General features: G+C 54.1%; 1 long non-coding RNA gene across 4 annotated transcripts; it reads right to left on the bottom strand.

Moving 5' to 3' along the window:
- Window positions 1-13,522: 13,522 nt before the first annotated feature.
- Window positions 13,523-17,785, bottom strand: LOC120405201. Of its 4 annotated transcripts, none has more exons than XR_005598433.1 (4): window positions 17,617-17,785; window positions 16,940-17,133; window positions 15,505-15,603; window positions 13,523-13,767 (listed from the first exon to the last, which is right to left on the bottom strand). It is a non-coding gene; the product is annotated as an uncharacterized LOC120405201 (long non-coding RNA). The 4 variants fall into 4 exon arrangements; XR_005598432.1 differs by lacking the exon at window positions 13,523-13,767 and adding an exon at window positions 14,877-14,904; XR_005598431.1 differs by lacking the exon at window positions 15,505-15,603.
- Window positions 17,786-18,513: the final 728 nt, after the last annotated feature.

Genomic DNA, 18,513 nt, shown 5'->3' with positions numbered 1-18,513 from the left:
GACTTTTAACGGCCTGGTCAGCAGTGCTGACTGGAGCTGCCAGAGTCCCTTTTTGACGGGTGTTCTGGTCGAAAACTGGCCATCTGGCAACTCTATGGTAGCTGTGAGTGAATAGTGCAGAATGTCTAGGCTCAAGCTGGTGCCAAAGCTAAGCTGTTAGAAAGCACAGCCCCTGGAAGCTGGTGAGGTGCTGTCCGATTCTGCTCTGTCTTTGGAGAACACTTTTAGTTTTCAGAGCAGTTAACATTTCTGAAGTCTGAAGCTTTTGAGAAATGCTGGGGCTATGCTGATTGACTCCAGCTGGGGATCTGCCCTATGGATTCAAGAGCACTGCAGGGTTCCAGAGAGGCCGGATACCTCTCAAGTGACCAGGATGCAAAGGTTGCCCAGGTACAATAAAAAACACTTTTGGAGAGAGGCCGTCTGTCTGGTCTGTTTCTGTCTGCACCTGGTCTGTGCTACCATAATACGCCTGACACAGAATGGCTGCTGCCTAGCACGGTGGAGTCCTGCTCCCGGACAGGGGCTCCTAGACACTACTGCAAAACAAACAATAATGATAAAAATCAAGGCCTGGCCCAGGTGCGAATCCCACAGCAGTTTCCAGGCAGTGCTGCCCGTCTGCATTATCTCCTGTTCCTCCTCGTTAAACCTGTAGATCTCAGCATCTGATTGCGGCAGCAATTTGCAAGGCTGCTTTTCACCTACAGATGACGACCTTTATGAGCTGAAGGCCTTAGGGTGGGTATAGAGCTCAGTACAGACCATGTCTCTAGCTTCCTGGCTCCTCCAACTGTCACCCACCCAAGAGACGCTGGTCAGCTGATGGGGCTGGCCAGGTGGCCTCGCTCCTCTCGGGCGGGTGGGAGAGCTGGGGAAGGCAGAGTGGCAGACAGCTTATCTCCCTGGCAGAAGGCACCCAGGGAGTGAGGTGCCTTCTCTCCCAATGGGTGCAGACCTGGAGGGCCCCTGCAGCCATGCTGGCTGACCTGCCCCAGGGGAGCAATGACACTAGCTCCAGCCCGTAATGTGAGTTCTCACCTGATCAGGGCAATGACACAAATCTAGTTTTGTAATCAAGCTGGCTGGCAATAAAAATCTAAGGGCCCATAAAATGAAACTGGGCCCTTCCCACCAGCTGGCACAGGGGACACGCATGAATCATGCAGAGAGCTGACAATAAAGACGGCTGCGTAAAGACAAGGCACATCCGTGTGCCTTCTGGAAACTCCTACCTCACATGGCTTTGGAGAGAGCTGGGGGGAGCTGGAATTGCCATTTCCTGGAGCAATTTGTGATTTCAAAATCTGCATTTGTTCCAAATTGGGACAAAGAAAGAATTTCAAAATTTCCCGCAGTATGAAACTTTAAAAAACACCATCACCTGGGTTCTGGGTCTAAGTAAACGTTTTCTTTCGGTTTTGGCTTTTGATTGATATGATATATGATATGATATTATCAAATTCAAAATGAAAAGTCGCTTCTAATTTTAAAAAAATGGAAGGTGCCAATCCAATCCTGTCAAAATGACAGCACCAAAATGCTTTGCTTGCTTTTGTTTATAAAAGCAATGTCACTGAATGTGACACATTCCTGCGGAAAGTTTCAATTTTGACCAAATGACTTTTTTGGATGGAAAAATGTTCCATTGGAAAATTCTGGGGGGATCTGTTCTGCCCATCCCAGCACTGCTACCACCAGTAACTGCTGCTAGACAAGCTCTCCCACTCTTGCCTGCTAGTCTCTGTGGCCACCACTTTCCTCCACTAGTAATGGGCCCTGAGCCTTGTCCCTGCCTGGGCCCAGCAGACGGCCATTGCCAGCTCACAGTTCAGCTTCATGGGCAAGAGAGAGCTGGGGCACCCCTCACTAGAACTGTCGGAGAAACTGTGGTGGAACCACATTCCAGCTGAATATGTGCTTTTGTCGAAACAATCACTTCACAAAACTGGGCCGATTTCACCAGAATTTCATTTCGGGAATAAAAAAGGGGGAAAAAGGTTCTGACAATGTCAAAAACCTCCTGTTTGGACAATTGTACATTATATTATATTACAGCATAACACAAAACAAAAGAAAAAGTCCAAAATCTAAATCAAATGTTTTCCTTCTCGGAGAATTTCAAAATGTTGAAGTTTTTGCTCCGATTCAGAAGCCAGAACTTGAAAGCTCAAACCCCTTTGTGAAGCAGAACTTCTGTGCTCTGGCCCCCTGGGGCATGGAGCAGCCCCCAGCCCCACTGCAGGTCAGGGTGCAGGTGCAGGAACCCAGCCTGGCCTGGCACTAAGCTCATTAAAATCGGCAAGGACGGGGTCACTAGCTACAGGGGAAATAGTTGTAATAACAATACAGGGTGTTAAATCCATAGCTCTGAAAATAATTTATCATCTGGGTGAGGCTGTCTTTAAAGAGGAAGGCTTGCCTAGTGGTTAGGACCTAGGCCTTGAAGACCTGGGTTCAAAACCCTCATCTGCTACAGACTCCTTGGCGCAGGGCCTGTACAATGGGAACAAATGCCCTGCCCTTCCTGTGAGTATATGAAAGATTGTGAGGTGCCCAATGTACCAATTTCGGACTCTGCCACAGTCTCCCCTCATGGATTGGGGCCCCCTTTTCACCTTTAGCTCTCAGACTGGGGGTCAGGTTTTCCCGCAGAGCGCTGGCCCTCAGGCATTCCAAGTCGCAGCTCCTGCCAGGCCCCGATCTCAGGTGCAGTCTGCAGGTGTTACTGTTACAACAGCCTTTTAGAAATGGAGATGACTTACTGACGGAGCCAGGAACAAAACCCAGGTCGGTGCCTCCCACCCCACTGCACGAGCCACTGGCCCACAGCCCCTGGAGGGAATGGAAGCCACTGGGTCATGCAGCCGAGGGCCTAGCTGGCACACGGGCACAGGTACTGCAAAGGCTGGGCTGACTCTGGCTGCCACGCAGTATCCAGGCTGCTGACAGGCATCTGCTGTGTGGGCCCATTCCCAATACACATGCTGTGAAAAGCTGCACTTGGCACGGCCTTAGGGCAGTGGTCCCCAACGTGGTGCCCGCGGGCGCCATGATGCCCGCCGGGGCATTTATGAGTGCCCACATAGTGCCCAGCAGGGGACCTGCCAGGGACAGAGAACTCTGGGGCTGCAGGCGCTGGTGTTCTCGGTCCCCGGCAGGTGCGGGGCCCACCTAGTGCCCAGCAGAGAAGAGAATCTGGGGCCCCCCGCCTGCTGGGGACGGAGTACTCCAGGGCTGTGGGCACCGGTGTTCTCTGTCCTCGCGGCTTTTCTCCGGCTTCTCTCTGGATTCATATATTATGTAATATTATATTAAATATGGTTTTTTGTATTATTTAAAGTGCAAATACAAAATAAGCCTTGTAAAATTGTTGGCACCCGCCACGCTCTTCTGAAAACATGAATGTGCTACTGGTCACAAAAAGGTTGGGGACCACTGCCCTACGTGGCCTCAGCCTCGCCTCCTGGGCCCCAGAGTGGCGGAGTCACTGCCTGCAGTACGCTTGCTCCTGGGGTCACAGAGGGCCCCTGCGGCAGCCAGCCTGGCTCAGCCTCACGGGCTGCCAGTTCCTCCAGTCCCAGGCCACAACGAATGTGAACAAAGTGGGGCCAGCTGCGTGCCCCAACCCACAGCAGGTGAAGAGCACCCAGGCAGTGCATCCCCAGAGGGCAGGTCTGAGCACAGGCCTGGGCCCCAGGAACGCATGTGTTTTAGTCCTGGAGCTCACCCTGTATCCTCGGACAAGCCACGGCCCCTCTACGGCCTTAGTTTCCTGAGCTCTAGCAGGCGGATGACAACACTCAGCTGCCTCTCGGGGTGGAACAAGGATGACTCAGGTCATGTCAGCCCCAGGAGTGATCTGTCAGAGAAGGGGAAAGCTCGTCAGCCCAGTAATAGTGACGTTGGCAGGGCGGGGCAGGCAGGAGTTCAGCATGGCTCGTTTCTCGGTGCCGTTCCTGCTGGAGGGATGGGCCACGGTGACTGGGGAGTGGGTGTGTGCGGCGGGGGTGGCTTGTGCATTCATGCCCAGAGCACCCAGGGACTCGTCAGCTAAGTCCCAAATGCCTTGTGCTGCATTTCAGGCCCCTGTTTGGCCTCTTGGTTCCACTGTCCCAGTTCACCCAGTAATAAACAGGAGGAAACCCAGAGGGGACTAACTGGGAACGCTCCCCGGCTCTCTAGGGCCTGGGTATATGTCTCCTCAGCTACAATGCAGGACCCACTGCCACTGCTGGTCTGTGAGGCGGACTCCCTGCTCCCAGCCAGCCACACAGGGGCTACTGCTCCTGGCAGGTGTCTCCGGCGGAGCTGCGTGGGAGCGAGCGCAGGGAGATTTACCGGGGGCAGGAAACCGAGGAAAGAATAGACTGGGAGAGCTGGAGGAACAGGGCCCCGCCCAGCACCTTCCCGAAGAGACAGGAGAGCAGAGACCTGGCGCTGACCCAGCCCCTGGATCAGGTTCCTGTGGAAGTAGAGGAAGAACTGACAGGGATTTGAAGGGGATGTCAATGCAAACAGTCCCCTCTGTGAACAAGAGTCAGGCTAGCTGTGACCCTACTAACGTGAGACTTGTAGAAGTGAGGAGTGTGTAAGGTGAGTGGGAAAGAACTGTGAGAGAAGTTGTGACCTTGTGTTAGATAAAGTATGGAATGTAGACTATAGTCTAAATAGAAGTGAGAAAAATAAGATAGCAGGATGACCTATGTATAAACAAAATGCAGCTGTTGCTCATTATTATATGTAACAAAAGGTATAAATGCTTGCTGTTATTGTTTACCTAGAGAGAGACCTGCCTAGGTGGGGGAAAACCCTGTGTCCTAAGAATATCAGGGTTGGAAGGGACCTCATGCAGTCATCTAGTCCAACCCCCCCTGACAGATTTTTACACCAGAGTTTCCTAAATGGTCCCTTCAAGGATTGAACTCATAACCCTGGGTTTAGCAGGCTAATGCGCAAACCACTGAGCTATCCCTCCTCACTCTCTCCTAGCATATAATTGCTAGAGGTAATAAAGTATCTGACTTGTTGTGCCCAACCAGAGAGTGAGAACTATGTTTTTCTCCAACATTCCTATTCCGGACTTGGGAGCCAAGTTGTGTCCTGAGTAATGCTGCAGTATATGCAGCTCATTACACCTGCAAAGCCTGTCACAGTGCAGGCAGCATGAGCTAGTGGAGAGAAAGAGCTGGGTTCTCCTCCTGGCTCAGCCACTTGCCTGACCTTGGGCAAGTCACTGCACAGATCCGTGCCTCAGTTTCCCCTTCTCCGTTAAGACTGTAAGTGCAGTGGGGCAGGGGCTGCCTCTCCCTGTATGTTTGTACCGTGCCTAGCACATGGGTGCTGCAACTTTGAGTGGGGGTCTCTAAACGCTACCACGCTGCAAAGGATAAATCTGCAATGTCATCCGGCTGGTTCACACGGCCCTCGTGCCTGCGATTGTCCCTTTCTCTCAGGATGGTAGGAAGAGGGGAAGCGACATGTGCCACCAGGGGAATCCATGGTGGGGCTGGGGTCCCCGCTCCTAGCTCAACCCCATTCCAGGAGCTCTCAAAGAGCCCCTCACACAACAAATTGGGCAAGAAAGCGGCTGCCGAGTGACAAGCATCAGGGTTTGGTTCCTGCCAGGCTCTGGGATGTTACTGAATGAAACACACTCTGTTTGCACAGGAACAAAGGGGGGGGGGGAATTTACTTCCTCTGAAACCAGGCCCCTTGCTCTTCCTTCACCCCGCCTAACCCTGGGAGAGGGTGGAAGCAACTTGACCTGCCTGGCTCCCCTTGGGGGAAAACTCCCAGTGCTACAGGAGGTGTGAAGCCACTTCCAAGCTCCCTGATGGGAGCCTCTTACTGTGTCACTGTCAGCCATACACACAGGGCTGGCTCTAACATTTTTGCCGCCCCAAGCAAAAACAAAGAGTGCCGCCCCGCTGTAACATTCCCCCCCCCCCTGCGAGCGCCGCGCCGCCGATCCCCCCCAAGTGCCGCCCAAGCCCCCACCCCTGAGCGCCATGCCGCCCAAGCCCCCGCCCCCCCAAGTGCCACACCGCCCAACCCCCCACTCCGAGCACTGCACCACCTGTCACAGAGTCCCTGGGCGATGCTCTGGAACTGCTTCCTACAAAGCCAGTCAGGACTTTGGGGAGCCTCCTCTCCCTTGGAGCAGACTGTCTCCAGGGCAAGAAGCTCACATGGCTTCACCTCCTGGGTCTCTCCTTGGAGCATTCAGCATCCTCTGCCCCTCTGTGCGCTTCCCACAGTGAGCCCGCCCCGGCGGGGTCCTGGGGAAGCCACAGGGTCCTGCACCCCCACTTCACAGTCAGACGTGACTCTCAGCCAGCCAGTAAAACAGAGGTTTATTAGATGACAAGAACATGGTCTAAAACAGAGCTTGTAGGTACCGCAAACTGGACCCCTTGCCCGGGTCCATTCTGGGGGGCAGTGAGCCAGACCCCCACATCTGCACTTCAGTCCTCGTCCCCAGCCAGCTCCAGACTGAAAACCCCTCCAACCCCTCCTCCTCTGCCCAGTTCCTTTCCCGGGCCAGGAGGTCACCTGACCTTTTTGTCTCCAACACCTTCAGTTGGCACCTTTGCAGAGAAGGGGCCCAGGCCGTCAGTTGCTACTAGACAGAGTACCAGGCATTTAGGTGCACTGGCCCTTTGCTCTGTAGCAATCACACACCCTTATTCCACCACCTAGATACTTAAGAACTGCATAGGGGACACTGAGGCACCAACACAGTATTCAGAGAAAACATTAAGAACATTCCCAGTTCGCCACACCACCCAAGCCCCCGCCCCCTCTGAGCACTGCCGCCCAAGCCCTTCCCTGAGTGCCGCACCGCTGCTCCTCCCCCAAGCACTGCCCGGCCAAAACAAAAAAAACCCTCCAGCGCCGCCCAGCCGAACCAAAAAAACCAAAACACCTGAGCGCTGCCCCGCCCCAAGGTGCCGCCCCAAGCACGTGCTTGGTCAGCTGGTGCCTGGAGCCGGCCCTGCATACACACGTCCTGAGTGCCCACCATCAGGGACCCAAGGGGGCCTCTCCCGAGCTGAGAGCAGCAACTCTTACAGCTTGAGCCGCAGAGCCAGGCTCTGAAACTGGGGCTGTAACCTACATGTCTCACTGGTGGGAAGGGGACCCATGATACCTGCACAGGGCACTCGCCTTCAAGGCAAAAGGGATGCTCCAATGGAGAAGGCCTGTGCCTCTGCCTTGGCTTGGGCAGAGTGGGATGGACTGATTGGTGGCTGCCTGGACCCCTTGGGGGAGCATGCGGTGGGAGAGACGGGGCCCTGCCTAGGTGATGGGATCTCTGGGGCAGTGCCACTAACCCCAAGGGCTCCAAAATCACAATCCTGAGATTGTCACAGGTACATATGGTAGGTCCTTTATTCACCTCCTGGAGCCTGTAGGGGGCACATTCCTCACCAGCACCAGATGCTGACTACAAAGCTGAGAATCTCCTGTTATCACCTGACTCCGGGAGCTGGGGCTTTAAGGCAAAGCAGCAATGACTGTGAGACTCAGGATGCAATTCCAAGAGCTGACAACATTGCTTGAGGGTAAGGGTCCCTCCTGTGTGTGGGAGTGGCAGGGGGGGGGCAGTGGAGTCTCTTCCTAGGAGGGTTCTGCTCTGGGGAGGAGGCTCAGGATGGATAGTCTGCCATGGGGGGATCAGGTTTGATTCTCCCCTGGGGAGGGTTTGTCTGTGTCCTGCTGCTCTGGGTGGGGATGTGCTGTCTTCTGTGGGCTGGGGTCTTCCAGTCGGGGTTGGGGTTTGCCTTAGGGGACAAAGTATATGGGGGTACAGTCACTTCCTAGGAGCAGGGGCTTTCCATGGGGGGTGGGAATGTCCCTAGAGGGTTTGAGGCATAGCAAGCTGGGGTGGGAGGTCTTTGCTGGGTAGTTCTCCTCTGGGTCCTCCTGTCTGAGGCTCTCAGAGCGAGGCAGGTTCCTGTGGCCCGTACAGCCACACAGCACCAGGGCAGCGGTTTCTGCCTGATTCATCCTCCCGCTCTCTGCACCTCTCTGGGCCAGCCTGCGCCCAGCTGCTGGGACGCGCACCAACCCCAGTGCACAGTCACTCACCTTTAGTCACCTGCAAAGCAGCCACAAGGTCTCAGCCAGCCACCGTATGGGCAGAGGGCAGCTCTTGCCTGCTGCATTGGCACTGAGTGAAACTCGGATGGTCCTAGCAGTCACTCTCTGGGAGTGGGGTCTTGTGGCTTGAGCAGGGAGTCAGGACTCCTGGGTTCCAGCTGCCCAGGCACTTACCTGGCCCCAACACCATCCCATCTGAACTCCTCCATACGCACTGTCATCCACCCCACTGGGGCAGGCAGCACTGCTATCGTCAGTGTCCAGATGGGAAACTGAGGCACAGAGCAGCTAAGGCCTAGATCTTCATTGATATCAATGGAAGTTAGAAGCTTAAATGCCTGTGATGATCTGGGCCCATGTGACTTGCCCAGGGGCACCCAGGGAATCTGCGGAAGAGCCAGGAATTGATCCAAGATCTCCTGAGGGGCCAGACAGGGACCAATCCATGAGCCCATCCTTTTTCAAGAGAGGGCCCTTCTATTCCTGGCTTTGGGAAGGTGTGGGGCTCAGGGCTCACTGGAGACCCTTTTCTTCCACAGACTGCCTGTCTGACCTTGGGCATGTCCTTTAGTCCCTCTGTGCCTCAGTTTCCCCTCTGTGCCATGTGGATAATAGCCCTGTCCTACCGCACAGGGGTGTGTGAGGATTAAGACAGTTAAGCTTGTGAGGCACTCAGATGCTATGGCATTGGAGGTAGTGCAGGTGGTGAGGAGTCAGGACTCCTGGGTTCCATGCCTGGCTCTGCCGCTGACTGCATGCCCTCGGCCAGGACCCTAAAACGCTCTGTGCCTTGGTTTCCCCACCAGAGGGTTAAGGGGTCTCTGATTTTATCAACAGACAGACCCTGTGCGTGAGAGGCAGTTTGCTGGGAACACAAACCCATGGCCAACTGGAACACTATCATGTTACGGAACACGGGGCGGCTCGGGAACACACAATCATCAGGAGACAGGCCCGGAAATAGAGCTCTGCCTTAACCCCGTGAGTGCCAAGCGAGCCGTGTGCAAGGACGGCATCTGGCCCAGCACCCTGCAACCTTCCGCTGCATCACTGAGTGGTTCTGCAGGTAGCACCGGGCAGTGCCCAGCTCTGCACTCCACCTCCCCCGTGGGCCAGGCGGGTATAACCTGCTACCTCGCTTGCTTTCCCCAAGGGCAGCAGCCCCCCCAGGCTCAGCGCAGGAAGTCCCAGGAGAGCTCGGGGGGCGGGGGGTGTTGTCTTAGTGGCTCTGCTTTTCCGCCTCCCTGTCACTTTGTGAAACACAACCACGCATGCACACACTCACATGTACACACGGACATGCCTGTCCACACGCATAGACGTGCTGTTTGGACCCGATCTTGAAAATGTTCTAGGCCCGATTGCAGCTTCTTTGTGCCACTCCAGCAGCATCCAAGAGCTGCTACTGACTTCAGTGGAGCTGCCAGCGCCGAGTCCCGCTGCAGGAGGTGTTTCTCTCTCGGGCTGGGGCTCTCTTCCCCAGATCCCCTTCTCTGCTCCACAGGGAGGCCTCTGCATGGATCGGCTTTGGGAGCCAGAAAGCTGCCAGGTCAGCTTGGCCCGAGCCATGGGTGGGCATTGGCCGGAATGGATACTTGAGCTGGCCTGGATGCCAGCAGGATGGGGGCGTGCAGGGGAGGCTGGTGCAGGCAGTGGGACTGGGGAAGTCCTGGTGTATATTCTGGCAGGTAAAGCTGCTGGGCAGATGTGGGTATCTGCTCATCCAGTGGCAGACATCACTTGGAAAAGCCCCCTGCTTCTGCCCCCAGCCTTGCCCGGCTCCCATGGCTGGAGCCCTGGCCTACTCGCCATCCTCCTCCTCCTTGCTCTGCCTTTGTTTGCCCCCTCCCCCACAGCCTGCTCCTGGGAGGCTCTGTACTCACTCCTGATTGACGGCTCCCCCAGCACCCTCAGCACGCCCAGGGCTTGCCCCTCCCTCTCCTTCGCTGGCCAGCGATCCCTTTCACTCCCATAGCATCAGCTAACCCCTCACCCTCCCTGCCCACCTTCGCAGCCCTGACCTGTCAGCACAGCTGCCTCCCTGGGACAAATTTAGAGGTGCCACCCTCCGGGTGCAGCGACTCTACCCGCCTTGGAGCTGGTAGGTGCCACGCCTGGGCCCTGTCTACACTACAGCTTCCCTGCACTTGGGCCTGCACTGCTGGGGAACTACACCCCCTCCCCCCCGGCCCCCAGTGTTGTCTCTGCTTACAGGGCTGCTAAAGGAAGATGCAGTGGGTCTGCTAATGGGGTGTAGCTGGGTGTGGGCCAGGGGATTTAAATGTGATATAGGGGAAGCTGGGAGCGATCTTGCCGGGCGCACCCCCTGGTTGGCAAAGCAGATACCCATCTGTGTGCCAAGGCAAACAAATTACTTGCTGTGTGGTGCATGGGCTAGGAGCTGAGGGCCATTCTCACAAGCTCTCCACAGTATTCGCTGCCCCGGTTCAGGTGTAGGAAGGATGCCACCTTTGTTCCTGGCACCTACTCTCCACCAGCTGGCAGTAGAGCCGGCTTCCCTGTCTGAGCCGGCAAGGGCTTTCCCCTTCCCCGCACAGGCCCTTCCTCCAGGTTAGCCAACTCCCAGGCATCTTTGCCAGGCCAGACTCTCTGGGGAACTGGGGTCAGGTGATTAGGTCAGGGCCCATGGTGGCAGATGGCCAGGTTACATGGGGCGGCCCGGATCCTGCGCTCCCAGCCACAGCGAAGGGTTAGTTTTGCTGGCATGCCCGTGGGAGCTAGGCCAGGTATGGGCAGGCACCGACACGCTGGGCTTGGCCAAAGGAGGAGGCTCCCCCTGCCCTGGTTAGCTCAGGTAACCACACTGCTTGTGTGGAATGAGCCGGAGTGGGGCAGGTGGCCGAGGCTAGGCAGTGGGTGTGCTGCTGGGCGGTCTCCTTGCGCTGCTCAGCCTTTTGCGGGTTAATGAAGACTCCTGAGTGGGGTGCTTGCCACTCTTGGGAGGGAGCCCCACACCGGCTGACCCGACATAGCTCCTTGGCCAGGGAAAGGTGTTGAAAAATTCAAACGCACGTTTGCGGGTAAGTTTGGGGCAGGATTCCTTCAGCTCTGTTAAAAACCCAGGGAATGGCTTTGCCATCCCAGCCAGCTCCTGGGCACGGCTCCCTCTCCTTCAGGAATTTAACTGGCAAATGAGGGGCCCTGCGTTCTGTTCCCCCCTGGCCCTAGCTGCTCAGCTGCGTGACGGCCAGCCCCATCCTTATTTGATTTGCAAAAGCTGAAGGTTATTGGAGAGGAGGCAAGAGCGGAGGGCAGGGGAAGCACACGCAGAATTCAAACGAGGAGGGTTCACTGAGGCTGCTGTTCAGAGTGAGAATGTCCAATATTCATTCTATCCATCCCCCCACACACACACATCCCATCTCCAACCCAAATACACAATCCTCGTTTATATCATCTGCACAATTTGCCACCTCACTGGTTACCCCTTTTTCCAGATCATTTATGACTGTGTTGAACAGCACTGGTCCCAGTACAGACCCCTGGGGGACCCCACTATTTACCTCTCTCCACTGAGAAAACTGACCGTTTATTCCTACCCTTTGTTCCCTTTCTTTTAACCAGTTACTGACCCATGAGAGGACCTTCCTTCTTAACCCCGGGCTCCTTACTTTGCTTAAGAGCCTTTGGTGAGGGACTTTGTTGAAGGCTTTCTGGAAATCTAAGTACACTCTATCCACTGGCTCCCCCTTGTCCACATGTTTGTTGACACCTTTAAAATTCTAGTAGATTGGTGAGACATGATTTCCCTTTACAAACACCATACAGACTCTTCCCCAACATATCCTGTTCATCTACATGTCTGGTAATTCTGTTCTTTAGTAGAGTTTCAACCAATTTGCCTGGTACTGAAGTTAGGCTTATGGATCCTGTTTCCAGGATCGCCCCTGTAGCCTTTTTAAAAATCAGCATTACTTTAGCAACCCTCCTGCCATCTGGCGCAGAAGCTGATTTAAGTGATAGGTTGCATAGTACAGTTAAGTAGTTCTTCAATTTCATATTTAAGTGCCATCAGAACTCTTGGGTGATTCCCATCTGTTATACCTTTCTCTGGTAGATTGAAGAGCCCACTGTTCAATCTTTGTTCCCCCTGTAGGTACTTACAGAGCAGGGGTGGGCAAACTTTTTTGCCCAAGGGCCACATCTGGGTATGGAGATTGTATAGCGGGCCATGAATGCTCATAAAATTGGGGATTGGTGTGTGGGAGGGGGTGAGAGCTCTGGCTGGGAGTGCAGGCTCTGGGCTGAGGCCAGATATGAGTTCAGGGTGCAGTAGGGGGCTCCAGGTTGGGGCAGGGGGTTGGGGTGTGGCAGGGTGATAGCTCCGGCTGGGGATGAAGGCTTTGGGGTGGGGCTGGGGATGCAGGGTTTGGCATGCAGGAGGGTGCTCCAAGCCAGGATCGAGGGGTTCAGAAGGCGGGAGGGGGATCAGGACTGGGTCTGGGGCAGGGGGTTGGGGCATGGGAGGGGCTCAGGGGTGCAGGCTCTGGGCAGCGCTTACCCCAAGCAGCTCCCAGAAGCAGCGGCATGTCCCCTCTCTGGCTCCTATGCAGAGGTGTGGCCAGGTGGCTCTGCACACTGCCCCATCCACAGGTTCCGCCTCTGCATCTCCCATTGGCCACAGTTCCCAGGCCAATGGACCACAGGACCCCTGCCCCCATTCAACCCCCTGTTTTCTCCCTGACCACCCCTACCCCTATACACACACACACACTCAACCACCCCCCTGAACTCCCCTGCCGTCTATCCCCCCCTGCTCCTTGCCCCCTTACCGCACTGCCTGGAGCACTGGTGGCTGGTGGTGCTACGGCCGCGCTGCCTGGCTGGAGACAGGCCGTGCTGCCGCCACCATGCAGCTCAGAGCACTGGGTCAGGCCAGGCTTGCAGCGGCGCTACCCCAGGAGCTCACAGCCCCTCCGCCCAGAGCATGGCGCCGGCGGGGCGAGCTGAGGCTGTGGGGGAGGGGGAACAGCAGGGAAGGGGCTGGGGCTAGCCTCCCGGGCTAGGAGTTCGGGGGCCGGGCAGGACAGTCCCACAGGTGGGATGTGGCCCACGGGCCGTAGTTTGCCCACCTCTGATCTAAGCTGTGTACACATGGTGTTATTGTGCCTGGCCCCAATCCATGACAGGCACTATTGCAATACAAATTACTAGTCACGTGCAAAATGTAAATGTGCCATCACTGCACAGTGTCACCATAACTGTGCACCCAGGTGGCTAGTTATGCATTTAACTCGCCATTTCTCCATGCAAATACTGCACTGGCCTGCAGCTGCAGCTGTGCAGAAACTGTTTGTGCAAACCGGGTGTTCATTCTCAGCACAAAGTTCTGGAAATCTGGGTCCGAGAATTCCCTAGACATGTCTCAATAATACTTGAATTGAAAGGAGGACAATTTGGGGCTTACTACACGTTAAGGGATGAACCTGTCACAAGTGACCACATTCCGTGGTGGCCTTTAAAGCATCCTTAAGGGTTCCAGTGGAATTCTGTTTGGAAGCAAATGGCCACGTGAAGCAACTTGCCTTTCTGCAGGATTCAGCATCATCGAAGTGTTTTGCAGCCTCTGCTATTTATAACCATGCAGTGCAGAAAGTGATACCAAAGGCTGGCAGCCAGAAATGAGTTTCAATGGGTCACCTGGAGAGAGAAGTCAGTACGTTGTTAATCAGACCTACAAAGCGATCTGCCATTCTGATTTCTACTCCATCATTTCCCCTGCCAGGGATGCTCCAGCAGAACCAGTAACAGAGCAATGGATGTAACAAAAGACCACTCCTCTAGCAGTAACAAGAACAGGTGGCAAGCACAGATACTGAACCACCTGAGTGCTAGGTCCGTGCTGTTAGGCCAGAGCGATCATAGGTGCTCTGTGTTTCAGGCCATCTGAAAGAGTCAGCAGCTGAGACACTAGGCAGTGTCCCCCCCCACTCCCCCCTCCCCCCGTATCTGCAGAGAGAGCAAGCAGTGGATCGGAAGCAGGCCTGCAAGCCCATCTATTGGATACTAGCTTCACAAGAGCAGACGTCAGTGAAATCCTCAAGCTATAAGGAAACCTACTGTTCTGTGCCGCTCCCAGTCTTTGGATTCTTCCCAATTGAGACGGAAACCCGTAGAGTGTTGCATCTCTATTGCTAACACACCACACTCAAGTACTGTCACATCAGCTGGTATTAAACAGGGAATGCAGGGGAAGTATTCCTCTTTCTATCCGCCCATCCCCATATACACTCCTCTGTCTATCCCCATATGCACTCATTTATCTAGCTTGCTTCCTATCTCTCTGTCCCCACAAACACCCCTCCCTCTAGCTCTCTCTAGTTATCCATCCCCATACACACACCTCTCTCTCTGTGATGGCCAACCCCACCTCAGAGTATCTCTGTTGAGAACTGAGTAGGCAGAGTGGCCTCTCACTAGTTTGTCCATCTGAAGACCAGTCCAGCCCTCCATTAATCAGAACAATGGAGCAGCTGTTATGGGATTTGATTAACACAAAAGAGAGGGCTAGGATGTAACCAATGCCAATCAACATGGAAAATAGTTCCTGTCACACTAACTGGTTGCCTTATTTGATAAGATGACATGTTTTGATTAAGAAACTAGAATGAAATAAAATTAACCCGGCTCACATTAAATGGATTTGGTACTGGCTAATTGATAGGGCTCCAAACATAACTGTAAGTGGGGAACCATCACCTAGCGAGGGTGACTCCAGTGTGGTCCCCGCAGGGATTGGTTCTTGGCTTCACGCTATTTAGCATTTTTATCACTGACCTGGAAAAAAGTATAAAATCATCACTGATAAAGTTTGCAGATGACACCAAAATTGGGGGAGGGGTAAAGAAGGAAGAGGACAGGTCACTGATACAGAGCGATCTGGGATCGCTTGGTAAACGGGACACAAGCAAACAATGCATGTTTGGGTCTGGGCAAATGTAAAGTTACACATCTAGGAACAAAGAATGCAGGACACACGGACAGAATGGGGGACTCTATCTTGGGAAGGAGAGACTATGAAAGAGACTTGGGGGTCATGGTGGATAATCAGCAGAACATGATGATGCTGTGTGATGCTGTGGCTAAAAAGGCCAATGCAGTCCTTGGCTGTATAAACAGGGGAATCTCTAATACGAGTAGACAGGTTATTTTCTCTCTGCATTTGGCACTGGTGCGACCATTGCTGGGATCCTGTGTCCAGTTCTGGAGCCCACAATTCCAGAAGGATGTTGATAAATTGGAGAGGGGTCAGAGAACAGCCACAAAAATTATTGCGGGACCGGAAAACATTCCCTGTAGCGAGAGACTCCGGAGCTTAATTGGTTTAGTTTAACAGAGAGAAGGTTAAGAGGTGACTGGATCACAGTCTGTAAGTACCTTCATGGAGTACAACCCTTTGATACTGGGCTCTTCCATCCAGCAGACGAATGTTGAACAGGATCCAATGGCTGGGAGTTGAAGTTAGACAAACTCAGACTGGAAATAAGATGCACATTTTTAATAGTGCGGATAATTAGCCATTGGAACAACTTCCCAAGGACTGTGGTGGATTCTCCGTCACTGGCTATTTTAAAATCAAGCCTGGATGTTTTTCTAAGAAGATCTGCTCTAGTTCAGACAGGAATTAACTCAGCGCAGGTCTCTGGCCTGTGTTATCCAGGAGGTCAGACCAGATAATCACCATGGTCCCTTCTGGCCTTGGAACTGATGGATCAATGAAAACTGGAGCCCATCCCACCTGGCACTGTGGTTCCCAGCTTCCAGGAGCTGGCACTGGCTTTACACCCTGCAGGTCAGAGGTGGGGAATTTGGGATGGTCGCGCGCTTTGCCAAGACAATCCACACAGTTCCGTTTTTGCCCGGGTGGTGTTGCGAATGTTTCACCCTCTGCACACAGTCCCAGTATGACCCTGGGAAAAGCCGTTCCTAACAGAGAGACACCCACGTCACACAAATCACCATCACAACTGACATGTGGGTAGGAAACTCAGGCCTTCTCTGTACGTATAGAGGGGAAAAGCATCACGTTAGCAAATGTTCTAAGTAGAGGACCACAGCTCTAGCCACATCCAGCTAACCCCGCTGTCCTTAACCCTGTGACAAAGCTACACTGAGTTAACCTGTTTTCTAACGACGCCTTTGTCCACACTGCAGACCCGGCCAAGGAACCAGCTCCCTTCCCAAACCTTTCTCTACCCTAAGGAGGTTTGCAAAAATGGCCCCGAATTGCTAATGTTGGCTCAGGTCTTCCCTATCTACCACGGGGTCCACCAGCAGCAGCCACTTATCTACACCAGGGTTATTTTGCTGGTGGTGCTGGAGGGTGGAGCTGGTTCTGGCAACGACCATATGTAAGACACGAAAAGGGAGGTAATTGTCCCACTCTACTTGGCATGGAGAGGCCTTAGCTGGAGTCTGTGTCCAGTTCTGGGAACTATGCTTTACAGGAGATGTGGATAAATTGGAGAGAGTCCAGAGGAGAGCAACCAAAATGAGGTTCAGAAACCCTGACCTATGAGGAAAGGTTAAAAAAAACTGGGCATGTTTAGCCTGGAGAAAAGACAACTGAGGGGGGACCTCAGAACAGTTGGCAAAGATGCAAAAAGCTGATATAAAGCAGAGTGTGATCAACTGTTCTCCATGTCCACTGAAGGTAGGACAAGCAGTAACGGGCTTAATCTGCAGTAAAGGAGATTTAGATTAGAGATTAGGGAAATTTTTCTAACTCAGAGTTAAGCTCTGGAACAGGCTCCCCAGGGAGGTGGTGGAATTCTCCTCACTGGAAGTTTTTAAAATCAGGTTGGACACACACCTGTCAGGGCTGGTCTAGGTTTCGTTGGTCTTGCCTCAGCGCAGGGGCTGGACTTGATGACTTCTCGAGGTCCCTTGCAGCCCTGCGTTTGTGTGATTCTGTGCCATCCCTGAGATGGGGATCTAGAAAGGAATTCAGTGCCTGCAGCGATCATACTCTTCTCCAGGCCCATCCTCAGCATCACCCTCTGTGCACTGGGAGAAATGATCCAGTGTGTGACATTTCCTGAAGGTAACTGGGAAATTCCCCCACAGAGGGCGTACTCCACCAGACCTGACAGCGCTGGGGCCAATGCCCTGTGCGTCGTTGAGTCTGCTGATGGCCAGGTGGTCAGTGCCCACCCTAACCCCCACCATGGGCACAGGAGAGTGGCACATCTGTCTCCGACTGAGGGCTCTGTTGTTCGGAGGGGCGGAGGTTGCACTGTTCCAGGGCCAGAGCCTTGGGACATCGAGGCAGCTGTGGTGTCTCCAGGAGCCTGGCCTGCCTATAGCTTCGGCAGGTTGGAGCACACGCTCCCCTTCCAGGAGCCAGCCACTGTGAAAGAGGCAGGGAGAGTCCTGGCCACGTCCCCTCCCCAACCAAAGCACTAGTGGACTCCAGGGGGAGCACAGACAAATGGTGGCTGACCCCTCTCCATGCAGGGGCCACCAGTGCCCTCACCCAGATAGCCCCACCTTGCCTGTCTATGCTGCACCTCCTCTCCTCCCTCTCTCATGCAATTTGCATGTGACAGATCAGGCCTTCCCGTGCACACTGCTCCCAGAGAAAGAATACTGTTTATAGATGTTGACTTGAACTCTGATCCAGATCCCATCCCTTTCCCCAGCTGGTACACATGGCACTGTGGGGGGGAGGGGGGGGGAGGCAGACGGGTGCTCCAGTCCAGGCTGGCTGCATAAAGGGCCCATTGTTCCCACATGGAAACGATCGACATGGAAACTGTCCCCGTAACCAGGGCTATAGGGTTTCAAAGGCTGAGATCAAAGGTCTCCCAGGGCCCTGGGTCTGAGCTCCCTTTCTAAAGGCCTGTAATAAAAGGCAACACCCTATAATTATCCCCATAATCTTGTCCTCCAAGACTCCTTTGGGGGTAAATGAGCTTCATGCTAATTTGGGGGACAGGGCAGTGGGTTAGAGATGTGATCAGCACCATTGTGATGGTGACAAAGAGACACTGTATTGGTGGGGTGTGCGGGAGATGGGAGGGAGGGCACCCAAGGGAGTGCTTGGAAAAGAGTTTCCATGACACTGCATGTATCTGGCTCAGTCTGACCCCTCTATCTCCAACAGGGATGGAACCCTGCCCGGCACATTCACACCTCGGGGGTCACGATACATCAAGACACAAAATCCTCCCGGGGCAAAGAGTCACCCTTATTCCTCCAGCTTCTTGAGCCCTGGCAAATGCAGGGCACATGAAGATGAGACAGCTAGTTTGCCCAGAGTTCTGCTGGTGCTTCCAGCCCCACTTACGCCATTCTCCTGCCATTGGTGTGTGAGATTTCTATAAAGGAATCACACGGTGGCCCCAGCAAGGATCAGGGAGCTGTTTCTCTGGTTGCAGAACTAGA

This window comes from Mauremys reevesii, linkage group 4, assembly GCF_016161935.1.
Source record: "Mauremys reevesii isolate NIE-2019 linkage group 4, ASM1616193v1, whole genome shotgun sequence".
In the NCBI taxonomy this organism is placed as follows: Eukaryota; Metazoa; Chordata; order Testudines; family Geoemydidae; genus Mauremys; species Mauremys reevesii.
Note: the sequence above shows the minus strand (reverse complement) of the source record. Positions and strands in the feature narration are given on the sequence as shown.